At 52.3% G+C, this 12,555-nt stretch overlaps 1 pseudogene; it reads right to left on the bottom strand.

Annotated features, from left to right (window-relative positions):
• Positions 1–2,275: 2,275 nt before the first annotated feature.
• Positions 2,276–2,414, bottom strand: LOC123146605 (uncharacterized; annotated as a pseudogene).
• Between the last annotated feature and the right edge of the window lie 10,141 nt (positions 2,415–12,555).

Here is a 12,555-nt window from a genome sequence, read left to right as displayed (position 1 = left end):
GCTTCTCTTTTGCCTTCGTCTTCGGGCGAGGAAATGTCGATTTCTCCGTACTCAGTATCTAATTTACCTCCGGAACGAAGGTCACCCCGGGTCTTCTCACTCTCCACCTTGCCCTCCCCTGCCGGCGCCTGGTACGGTGCTGGTGCCAGCATCCTTGTTAACACGGGGTCCGCTGAGTCTTCGGGAAGAGGGGCCGGACACCTAATCCGTTCCGCTTTCTTTATCCAGCCCTGGAAGAAGATGGTTTGCTCAGTGTCTTACCAGAGAATATCTGATTATGAGGTGTTCGGCGGACGAGTACTTACCGGGGTGTCCGGATGGTTACAGTCTAGGCCTGTATCTTCGGTGGTGTCCGGCCTTTGTTTTCGTCTTCCGAAGAATAATTTCCACATTCCTTCGTGCGTAGTGCCGAAGAAGTGCTGAAGAGTCCATGGCCCTTCTGGGTTAAACTCCCACAGACAGAGAGGCCGTCGCTGGCACGGCAGGATCCGGCGGACCAGCATTACCTGAATAACATTGACAATATCGATATCCTTCTCAATGAGGCTTCGGATGTGGCTTTACAGAATCCGCACCTCGTCAACTGATCCCCAGTCCAACCCCTTATTAATCCATGATGCAAGCTGAATTGGGGGACTGGATCAAAACGCAGGCGCAGCTGCCCACTTGGAACCGCGGGGCTCGGTGATATAGAACCACTCCTGCTGCCATAAGTCGGAAGATTCTTTGGAGGATCCTTTTAGCCAGATAGCATTGGTAAGCTTGCTCACTGAGGCACCACCGCACTCTGCCTGCTCCCTTCTATCATTTACGATTTCACAGTGAAGGTCTTGAGCCACAAGCCGAAGTGTGAAGGAGTTCGGAGGAAGGCTTCGCACGTGACGATAAACGCCGAGATGAGAAGAACAGAGTTCGGGGCGAGATCATGAAAATCTAATCCGTAATAGAACATGAGCCCCCAGACGAAGGGATTGAGGGTGAACCCTAATCCTCGAAGGAAGTGGGAAACGAACACGACCCTCTCGCCGGATCGGGGGGTAGGGATAACCTACCCTTCCGCGGGAAGCCGATGGAGGATTTCTGCGGTCAGATATCTTGCCGCCCAAAGCTTTGCGATATCCTCCTCTGTGATAGAAGAAGCCACCCACCGGCCTTGACGGCTGGATCCGGACATGACTGAGGCTTACGGAGGGCGAAACCTGGGTGTTGGAACTCGAGGTTGTAAGAGTCGAGGAAGAAGCAAGCGTGGAGAGGAAAGGTGAGTCTACGCCCTTTATAAAGGCCGAGAATATCGACCGCTTCCTCCCGGGCCTTAAAATTTGCCTATTCCCAAGGAGTTGTACCCTAAGGACGGTTGGGTTACCTACGTCCGGGTTGATAAAAGAATCCCTTAATAAAGGGACACGATCTCTGCTTGGATAAGACGTGTCAATGACAAGCACGTTTCGGAACGTGGGGCCGCAGGCGAAACAACGGTTCAAAATAATGACCGGACTGACATAATGTCATAAAAAGGGGTTGCCAGAAGATTGGGCTTATAAATTGTCGTGCCCTCTGTGGAGGTGTATGCTGCTCGTGCTGCCGAACCGAACTCGATCGTTCGAAGACCATTGTGAAGTATCCGGAAAGAAGGGAACCCGCCTTGCAATGCCGAAGACAAATCTACGCGCCGGACTCCTCGTCATTGAAGCCAGGATCAGGGGCTACTGAGGGAGTCCTGGACTAAGGGGTCCTCGGGCGTCCGGCCTATTAGCCATGGGCCAGACTGATGGGCTGTGAAGATACGAAGATCGAAGACTGCACCCGTGTCAGGATGGGACTCTCCTTGGCGTGGAAGGCAAGCTTGGCGACCGAATATGTAGATTCTTTTCCTTTGTAACCGACCTTGTGTAACCCTAGATCCTCCCGGTGCCTATATAAACCGGAGGACTTAGTCCGGATAGCATGGATACTCATTACCATAGTCATACAGGCTAGACTTCTAGGGTTTAGCCATTACGATCTCGTGGTAGATCAACTCTTGTAATACTCATATTGATCAAGATCAATCAAGTAGGAAGTAGGGTATTACCTCCATAGAGAGGGCCCGAACCTGGGTAAACATCGTGTCCCCTGTCTCCTGTTACCATCGACCTTAGACGCACAGTTTGGGACCCCCTACCCGAGATCCGCCGGTTTTGACACCGACAGCCCCCGCCACCTCCACGGCCGCGAGAAGCACCATTAGTTGAAGATTTGAAGCCGTTGTCGTTGTCGCGGTAGAGCGCCACCCTCTGGTAGAAATTGCTCATCTGAGCAAATAGCTCATCGAGCTTGACCGGGATGGTGCGAGTGTCAAGCGCCGAGACCAGCGGCTGTTACTCCATATCCAGCCCTGCGAGGATGTGGGAGATCAGCTAGTCGTCCTCCAGCGGCTTCCCTGCAGCCACCAGTTCATCCGCCAGTGAACGCATCTGGGCGAAGTATGTTGCGATGCACTGCTGCCCCTTCTGTGCATTAGCAAGGGCTATGTGGATGTTGTTGATCGAGAGATTGACGTCGAGGAGAACATGTGCGCCAGCGCTGTCCAGAGATCGTGCGCGTGAGTGATGGAGGTGACCTGCACAAGAACTTCCTTCAACAAATTGAAGAGCAGATATCCCAGCACCTGCTAGTCCTCCCTGACCCAGATCGGATGCAGGGGGTTGGGCGACGAATCCTCCTTCCCGTCAGTTGCCTTGGTGGTGATAGTCGGGGCGGGATCCTTCACGGTGCCATCGGCATAGCCAAAGACTCCCGCGCCTCGGAGTTGTGGTGTAATTTGTGTATGCCAGAGCACATAATTTGTGCGGGTCAGCTTCTTTGTGATCTGGTTGTTGAGGCCGGCCGGAGAGTAGCTTGAGGGGGAGGAGGACATGGCGGCTCGGTGGAAAAGGCTAGACGCTAGATGTAATGGAAAAGGAGAGCTCTGTATACCATGTGGAAAACTGGATGGAACGTCGTACCCTACTGAGGGCGACGGGTGCGTGTTAATATAGCCAGGAGCTGATCACTGGAGTTTGCGTACAAGGCTGTTGAGATTACAAACATGAGATACAAGGAAAGAGGAAGAGACATATTCGGTTACAAAGGATAGCTAACAACCTATCTATCTCTACCAGACTAACTTGTTCTCCAAGCCTCATACAACCGTAGCATGCTGTTTTGACAGCAGGAACAAAGGTAGATCGACCAAGAAGAGCTCTTTCAAGCTGGAGCATCTACTTGATTCATCTAATGGTCTCATGATCTCCTCTTTTCTTTTGTTTTTGTGGAAGTTGTGCTATTCGTTGTATTAAGAATGTGGGTGGGCTCATTGAATGTAAGTTTATTCTGATTACTGTAAAGATTTATAATAATTCTAGGATAAAAATGCTACACTTACGGGTAGGCCCTACTGCCCCCGGTGAGGGAGTCCTGGACTAAGAGGTCCTCGGGCGTCTGGCCTGTTGGACATGGGCCGGACTGATGGGCTGTGAAGATACAAGACCGAAGACTAACACCCGTGTCCGGATGGGACTCTCCTTGGCGTGGAAGGCAAGCTTGGCATCTGGATGTGAAGATTCCTTTCTCTGTAACTGACTTTGTACAACCCTAGTCCCCTCCGGTGTCTATATAAACCGGAGGGCTTAGTCCGTAGAGGCAAGGATAGAATCATAATCATAGTCATACAGGCTAGACTTTTAGGATTTTAGCCATTACGATCTCGAGGTAGATCAACTCTTGTAATACTCATATTCATCAAGATCAATCGAGCAGGAAGTAGGGTATTACCTCCATAGAGAGGGCCTGAACCTGGGTAAACATCATGTCCCCTGTCTCCTGTTACCATCAACCTTAGACGCACAATTCGGGACCCCCTACCCGAGATCCGCCGGTTTTGACATCGACATTGGTGCTTTCATTGAGAGTTCCACTGCGTCATCTTCAAGAGTTTCGATGGCCCCGTTAATCATCTACAACAATGCTGTCCAAGGGGAAGCCTTCCTCCCCGGGCAGATCTTCGTATTCGGCGGCTTTGCACTGCGGGCCGATTCGCTTGGCCGTCTATAGCAGATCGACAGCTACGCCCCTGGCCATCAGGTCAGATTTGGGAGCTTGAACTACGTGCCGATATCCGCGGAGACTTGATCTTTGATGGATTCGTGCCCACGGCAGCCATTCCCTGCCACCGCGATGAACATGACTTAAATCTGTCATCGGATCATACCCAGGAGATAGCGCCTGTAACTACTCTTGCCCTAGATCCGGAGCAGATCGCGCCATCCGAGGACAGGAAGCTCAACCCCGCCACGGAAGCCGCATACCCAGCGGTGTTGGAGCCGCACACAGACCCAACCTCGAGCGGGATCTGCATCACCGGAACCTCGGATTCGTCTCCGGCCATAGGTTCCGAACCACGTGCGTCAGCGCACGTCGAGCTTGATCGGACATCGATCGTCGAATTCAGCTCTGCGGACATCTTCCGGCACTCACCTTTAGGCGATGTGCTGAATTCATTAAAAACACTCTCCTTAGCGGGGGACTCACAGCTGAACTATGTCCGGTTCGAACTGGAAGATGATGACGAAGAATTTCGCTTCCCACCCACCGCCCACTTCATAGCCACTGTCGAAGACTTAACCGACACGCTCGACTACAGCTCCGAAGACATCGACGGCATGGACGACGATGCCGAAGAGGAGCAGGGCCAAAATCCGCCGTTCACCGGGCGCTGGACAACTACTTCTTCGTACGACGTGTACATGGTGGATACACCTAAAGAGAACAATGGCGACAACGAGAGGGATCCAGTTGAGAATAAACCTCCTGAGATACAGCCAAAACACCGACGTCAACGGCGCCGCTCTAAGTCACGCCGTGTAAAAGACAGCGATACCGGCACAAGAGAAAACAATACTCCGGACGATGGTGAAGAAAATGAAGACCCCGTTGAGCCAACCTCCGAACAGGACGAACGGGAAGATGGGCGAGTCAGCCCCAATGAACAGGCCGTTAACAAAGACTCGGAGGACAATAACTATCTTCCACCCTCCGAGGATGAGGTGAGCCTCGGCGATGAAGACTTTATCATGCCCGAGGGACCCGTCGAGCAGGAGCAGTTTAAGCACCGGCTAATAGCCACTGCGAGGAGCCTGAAAAAGAAGCAGCAGCAGCTTCAAGCTGACCAAGATCTGCTCAATGACAGATGGACTAATGTCCTGGCAGCCGAGGAGTACGGCATCGAACGCCCAGCCAAAAGTTTCCCGAAGCGCAAATTGCTACCTCAATTTGATGACGAGGCGCTGGAGCCTGTACCATCAGTGCGTAATGCGGCTGACCGGCCACCACGCGGCCGGGACAAAGTGGCAACTCAAGCTGAACACCATCCCACACAAACTCGCCGTAAAGGCAAAGATAAAACAGCTCGGGGATATACATATGACCTGCGGCAGGACCTGGATAGTAGAGTAGGACAGACCAGATCGATCTACGAATCGCGGGGGCACGCCCCGACACGTGACGATGACTACCTAGCCGGACGCGACAAGCATAATCATGCCCGGGCCGAAAACCACAGACGGACTCCATCCGAACTACGTCGCGACATGGCCCGATATAGAGGCGCCGCACACCCCCTTTGCTTCACTGACGAAGTAATGGATCACGAATTCCTAGAAGGGTTTAAACCCGTGAACATCAAATCATATGATGGGACAACAGACCCCACGGTGTGGATTGAGGATTTTATTCTCCATATTCATATGGCCCGCGGCGATGATCTTCATGCCATCAAATACCTCCCACTAAAACTCAAGGGACCATCTCGACACTGGTTAAACATCCTGCCTGAAAACTCCATTGGCAGCTAGGAGGACCTGGAAGACGCCTTCTGCGACAACTTCCAAGGTACATACGTCCGACCTCCGGATGCAGATGATTTAAGTTATATAGTCCAACAGCCCGGAGAGTCAGCCAGGAAATTATGGACTAGGTTCTTAACTAAAAAGAACCAGATCATCGACTGTCCGGATGCCGAAGCCCTAGCGTCCTTTAAGCATAACATCCACGACGAATGGCTCTCCCGACACCTCGGGCAGGAAAAGCCGAAGTCTATGGCAGCCTTCACACCTCAGCGGAAGAAGCCATACAAAAGGAAAAATCCGGGCTCTTCCAGCTTGGACCGCATACTGGATCGTCCATGCCAGATCCACGACACCCCCGATAAACCAGCCAATCATACCAACAGAGACTGTTGGGTCTTTAAACAGGACGGCAAGTTAAATGCCGAGCACAAGGAGAAGGGGTCGCAAAGCGAGGACGATGACGAGCAGTCCCGTCCACCGAACGCAGGGGGACAGAAGAAGTTTCCCCTTCAGGTTAAAATGGTGAACATGATATACGCTACTCATATCCCCAAGAGGGAGCGCAAGCGCGTGCTCAGGGACATCTACGCGATGGAGCCAGTCGCCCCAAAAGTTCAACCCATGGTCGTCCTGCCCGATCACCTTCAATTGCAGGGACCATCCGACCAGTATCCGTCATGGCGGTTCAGCCGCACTGGTCCTCGACCAAATCATCGATGGATTCCATCTCACACGAGTCCTATTGGACGGCGGCAGTAGCCTAAACCTGCTCTATCAGGATACAGTGTGCAAAATGGGTATCGATCCCTCAAGGATCAAGCCCACAAAAACTACCTTTAAAGGAGTCATACCAGGTGTGGAGGCCCGCTGTACGGGCTCAATCACAATGGAGGTTGCCTTCAGATCTCCGGACAACTTCCAAAGCGAAGAGTTGATCTTCGATATCGTCCCCTTCCGCAGCAGCTATCACGCACTGCACGGACGAACCGCATTTGCTCGATTCAATGCGGTGCCACACTATGCTTATCTCAAGCTCAAGATGCCCGGACCATGCGGTGTCATAACAGTTAATGGAAACACGGAGCGCTCCCTCCGTACCGAGGAGTACACTGCCGCCCTGGCAGCAGAAGTACAGAGTGGCCTTTTCAAGCAGAACCTTAATTCGGCGGCCAGGCTCCTGGACACTGACAAATGGGTCCGAACTACTCTGCAGCAGGACAGTCCAACTCGTCAAGAGCTCGACTAGCAATTCGGCCTCCATCCCAATCCCGATCAAACGGCAGCGCTCGTGCCGCACGTACATAATTACGCACTCAAAATACCATGGGCATCGACGGAGGCATAACTCGATTGTGATCCATAATACGGCTCGACCTCTCCTGGACACACGTCCTTTCACTTTTTCTCTTTTATCCTTTTCAGGTTTCTTTTCCGCAGGATTTTTCTGACGGCCTGATCACCGATCCTTTCGAAAGGATAGAGACACCAAGACGGCAAGAAGCATTGTCGTATAAGCGAATTTCTAGGTGGTTTCTTTAACGATCACTCTACCTGTTTTCAGGACCCACACGCAGCTCTCCCTTGGTTGTGGCTTATTAAATAGTCCTGTTGCTTATTGCATTACTTGTACAAATATGCTTTGATGTATTAATAAAACTATAATGGAAACAGTTTGCGGCCCAACTTCTGCGACACTAGCTTGCTACCTATCTTTTTTTTGATCGCACCCGTACACTGTGGTACGCTTCAATACGCCAGGGGCTTCATCGCGCCCCATAATACGACAACAAAGTCCGAACACTTTTTACAGTATAGTTCGGCACCCCGAATTTAGCACTATATGCATTGGCTCCGAATCATGTCTTTGGTCAATAGTTGGGTTGCCCGGCTCCTGTGCTTACTACCTTACGTTCCGCTATATCGGCTAGGGTAGTAAAGGGAGAACAACTGCGATTGTGTCCTGGTTTATCTGGATGAGCACCTTAGTAGAGAAAGCCGAAAACTGACTGTCATGATGCGGCATGAGCCGGTCAGCTCTTCGGAGGTTTCAAATCCTTAGAGATTTTTTCCGCATTATGCGATGAATCGATTCTTACCCGATCAGGTGTTTACAGCACCCTAGCTCGGATACTAGGGGCTGCGCCTAAATTTTTATTGTCAAACTCCTCTGGCTAAGTGAGGGTGATAAAGCCACATAGTCCGACTGCCTGGTTCTTTGCGCTAAACACCTCCTTCAAGGACCAAACAATTGGATCAAGAGTGTTTAGATTCCATCCCGAACATCCCCGTACTACCTACGTGGGGGCTGAAGCCGACGGCTGGACAACTCTCAGATTTCATAAAAACAGCCGCACAGGAGGTAAAATCTTAAACAATTATTATATTACATAATCGACTTTGTTTCACAATACAGGGCGAGATAACATGAATGTATTCATTCAAAGATTACATCTTTCGCACATTGCTCCGCTACAATGCGGGATCCCTCCAGGACATCGCTAAAATAACGCTCGGGCGTGCGGTGCTCCTTGCCCTCAGGCGGTCCCTCAGTTGCGAGCTTGACGGCATTCATCTTCGCCCACTACACCTTGACACGGGCGAAGGCCATCCGCGCACCTTCGATATATACTGACCGCTTGATGGCGTCAAGTCGGGGGTAGGCATTGACCAGCCGCTTCACGAGCCCGAAGCTGCTGGGTATGGCTTCGGTAGGCCACAGCCGGATTATTAAGTCCTTCATGGCCAGTTGTGCCACCCTATGTAGTTCGACCAGTTGTTTTAGCTGATCGCTAAAGGGCACCGGATGTTCTGGCGCAAGGTATTGCGACCAGAACAGCTTCTCCATTGAGCTCCCCTCTTCGGCTCGGAAGAATTCCGCAGCGTCAGAAACACTGTGTGGCAGATCCGCAAACGCCTTTGGGGAACTCCAAACCCGGGTTAGTAAGAGATACCTCTTCTTCACATACTTGCTTTGCATAATAAAAGCCTTACCCGCCGCGATTTTCTTGGCCTCCTGGATTTCCTGGAGGGCGCCCTGGGCTTCAACTCGGGCCTGTTGTGCGCTCTCGCGAGCCTTGGCGAGTTCGATCTCTTGATCCGCAATGTCGTGCTCCAAGGACTCGCATTTCTTGACGACGTCCTAGAGCTCCTGCTGGACCTCACAAACCCTGGCCTCATGTTTTTCACGGGCGGCTTGCTCCTCTGCCGCTTTCTTCTTGGCCTCGGCTAGCGCTTTCTTGAGGGTTTCCACCTTAGTCGCCGCTCCTACATATATCATGGCACTATGGTCAGCACAAGACATTCATCCTTTCCGGATATACATAAGGTCATCACATACCTTGCTTGTCCTCCAGTTGCTTTTTTACACGGCCGATCTCCTCCTCGGCCCGCTCCAGACTCTGCTTTAGTCTGGAGACCTCAGCAGCATGAGAGGTTGCGGCCAGTAACGACGCCTGCTTCTTCACATAAGACATATTTAGTTAGTTTCCCGCGAAAATTACTTGATCCTCTGTCCGGCTTTTCTTTTCGAACACCGAACAATGTCTCAGGGGCTACTGTCTATACTATGACTTTCTTTTTTGCGTCACTTACCTCAAAGTCTGTCAGCAGGCTGGTGCAGGCTTCGGTCAGTCCGCTCTTAACGGACTGAACCCTCTCAACCACCGTACCAATAAGGATACAGTGTTCCTCCACAATGGAAGCGCCTCGTAGCGCTTCTAGCAGGTTAGACGGTGCCTCTGGATGGACAGAGGTCACCGGTAGAATAGGCGCACCTCCTCCATTGGGAGGAGGCTGCTTGCTTGGCTCCGGAGCTGTATAGGTCTCCGGGATGGTATCCGGCTGGGGGCCGAATTGGATATGGCCCCCATCGCCAGTATCCATAGGGGTTTCCTCCCCCAGGTGTCCGGCGGCCGAGGGGTCACCCTCTGGTGCCACCTTGATGGCCTCCTGAACATCTCCCTGGCCTGGGAAGGTCCTTCGGGACAGCACCTCGGCGTAGCCCTTGGCCGTGGGAGAGTAAGCCGCCGGCGGTGACTCGCTGGCCATCGCCTTTGAATCCAGCGAACCCCCTGATGAGGATCGCAGGGACTGTCGTGGGCCGGACTGCAATTGCATAATCCAACATGTTAAGATATGAAGTAGAGAGGCCGGACATATGGACGCATCCGGGTTTTTAGTGCTCACGATTCGGCCAGGGGCTTGTTTCGGGGGCGCGGCTCTGGGCTGCTGTCAACGTCCCACGCGGACTTATCCGCAAGGGAGCCCTTCCCCCTCTTGGATGCCTCTGCCTCCAGATTTGTGGAGGCCGCCCTCTTCTTCCTTTCCCCCTCAGGGGGGAGTTGCTTTCCTCCTCCTCCTCCTCCTCGTCATCTTTGTCGTCGGAGGAGTGAGTCTCGTTGTCTTCGGACGTCATGTCCGAAGCGCCCTTGCGGCGGGGGCCACCTCTGGCCCCCTTGGCCTTCTTCTTGGCCTTCTTCTCCGGCGCCTAGTAAGGCGCCGGGACCAACATCTTCGTCAGAAGCAGGATGGCTGGTTCCTCGGGCAGCGGAGCCGGACACTTAATCCGCTCCGCCTTCTTTGTCCAACCCTGAAGAGATAAATGGTGAGGCTTGGGTATCTTCCCTGAACAAACAAGAAAAAGGATACACCTAGAAATGTGAAAGACTTACAGTGCTGGCGGGATGGGCTAGGGTGTGCCCACGGTCCTCGGTTGTCTCCGGCAGCGTCTCGTTGCCCTTGAAGAGCACCTTCCAGATATCTTCGTGCGTAGTTCCGAAGAATTGCTGCAAGGTCTGGTGCTCGGCCGGATTGAACTCCCATAAGTGGCAAGTCCGGCTCTGGCATGGAAGGATCCGGTGAACTAGCATCACCTGGATCACATTGACGTGCTTGATGTTCTTGTCCACCATGCTCTGGATGCGCGTTTGCAGCGCTGTCAGCTCGTCCGATGAACACCAATTCAGGCTCTTCTCTATCCAGGAGGTGAGCCGCATTGGGGCTCCGGATTTGAATTCGGGAGCCGCGGCCCAGGTGGCATTGTGGGGTTCTGTGATATAGAACCACAATTTTTGCCACTCTTTGACGATCTCCACAAAGGTACCTTTGGGCCATGTGACATTGGGCATCTTGCTCACCATGGCACCTCCGCACTCTGCGTGTTGGCCGTGCACCACCTTCGGCTTCACGTTGAAGATTTTAAGCCACAGGCTGAAGTGGGGTGGAATGCGGAGGAAGGCCTCACACACGACAATAAATGCTGAGATGTTGAGGAAGGAGTTTGGGGGCTAGATCATGGAAATCTAGCCCGTAATAGAACATGAGCCCGTGGATGAAAGGGTGGAGAGGAAACCCTAACCCGCGGATGAAGTGGGGGATGAACACCACCCTCTCATTGGGCTTCAGGGTGGGGACGATATGCCCCTTGGCCGGGAGCCGGTGGGCGATTTCTTTCGCCAGGTACCCGGCCTCCTGAAGCTTGGTGATGTCCTTCTCCTTGACGGAGGAGGCCATCCACTTGTCTTGCGCTCCAGATCCGGACATGGTCGAGTGCTTTCTTGAGGCGGAAAAGATGAGGACTTGGGCGCTGGAGCTCGAGAATGGGAGGGCGGAGAGAGAGAGGGCGTGGGTGAGAGAAAGGAATCCTTGTCTCTTTATAAAGGCAGTGAATATCAAACGCCTCGCCACTCGCCCTAAAAACTCGCCTATTCCCAATGGTCATGCAAATGGCATGGTTGGATTACCCACGCCCGTATTGATGAGAATCCCGCAATAAGGGGACACGATCTCTGCTTTGACCAGACGTGCCAATGAAGCCGCATCTCGAAATATGGAACGGCAGGCTAAAAAACGGTCTGAAATAATGACCGGGCGGAAACGTGATGTCATGCTATGAAAAGTTGTGAGCAGATTGGACTCGTGAAATATTATACTCTCTGCGGTCGTGTGTCGTACTTGTTTTGCAGAGCCGGACACGTTTTCTGTGTTCAGAAAATACTTTGGAGTATTCAGAGGAGGAACCCGCCTTGCAGTGCCGAAGACAATCTGCGCGCCGGACACCTCGTCATTGAAGCTTGGTTTAGGGGCTACTGGGGGAGTCCTGGACTAAGGGGTCCTCGGGCATCCGGCCTATTGGACATGGGCCGGACTGATGGGCTGTGAATATACAAGACCGAAGACTATCACCCGTGTCCGGATGGGACTCTCCTTGGCGTGGCAGGCAAGCTTGGCATCTGGATGTGAAGATTTCTTTCTCTGTAACCGACTTTGTAGAACCCTAGTCCCCTTCGGTGTCTATATAAACCGGAGGGCTTAGTCCGTAGAGGCAAGGATAGAATCATAATCATAGTCATACAGGCTAGACTTTTAGGGTTTTAGCCATTACGATCTCGAGGTAGATCAGCTCTTGTAATACTCATATTCATCAAGATCAATCAAGCAAGAAGTAGGGTATTACCTCCATAGAGAGGGCCCGAACCTGGGTAAACATCGTGTCCCCTGTCTCCTGTTACCATCAACCTAACACGCACAATTCGGGACCCCCTACCCGAGATCCGCCGGTTTTGACACCGACACCCAGTTTCCAGTAAAACATTTCCATCTCAATCCGTAAGTTGCTTTCCGTGGCTTATGTCCGTAAGTGTAGCAAAGTTCTTCTAGGTTTTTTTTGCGAAATAAAGTTCTTCTAGGATTA

This window comes from Triticum aestivum, chromosome 6D, assembly GCF_018294505.1.
Source record: "Triticum aestivum cultivar Chinese Spring chromosome 6D, IWGSC CS RefSeq v2.1, whole genome shotgun sequence".
Classification (NCBI taxonomy): Eukaryota; Viridiplantae; Streptophyta; class Magnoliopsida; order Poales; family Poaceae; genus Triticum; species Triticum aestivum.
This window is presented reverse-complemented; position numbering and strand designations above follow the sequence as displayed.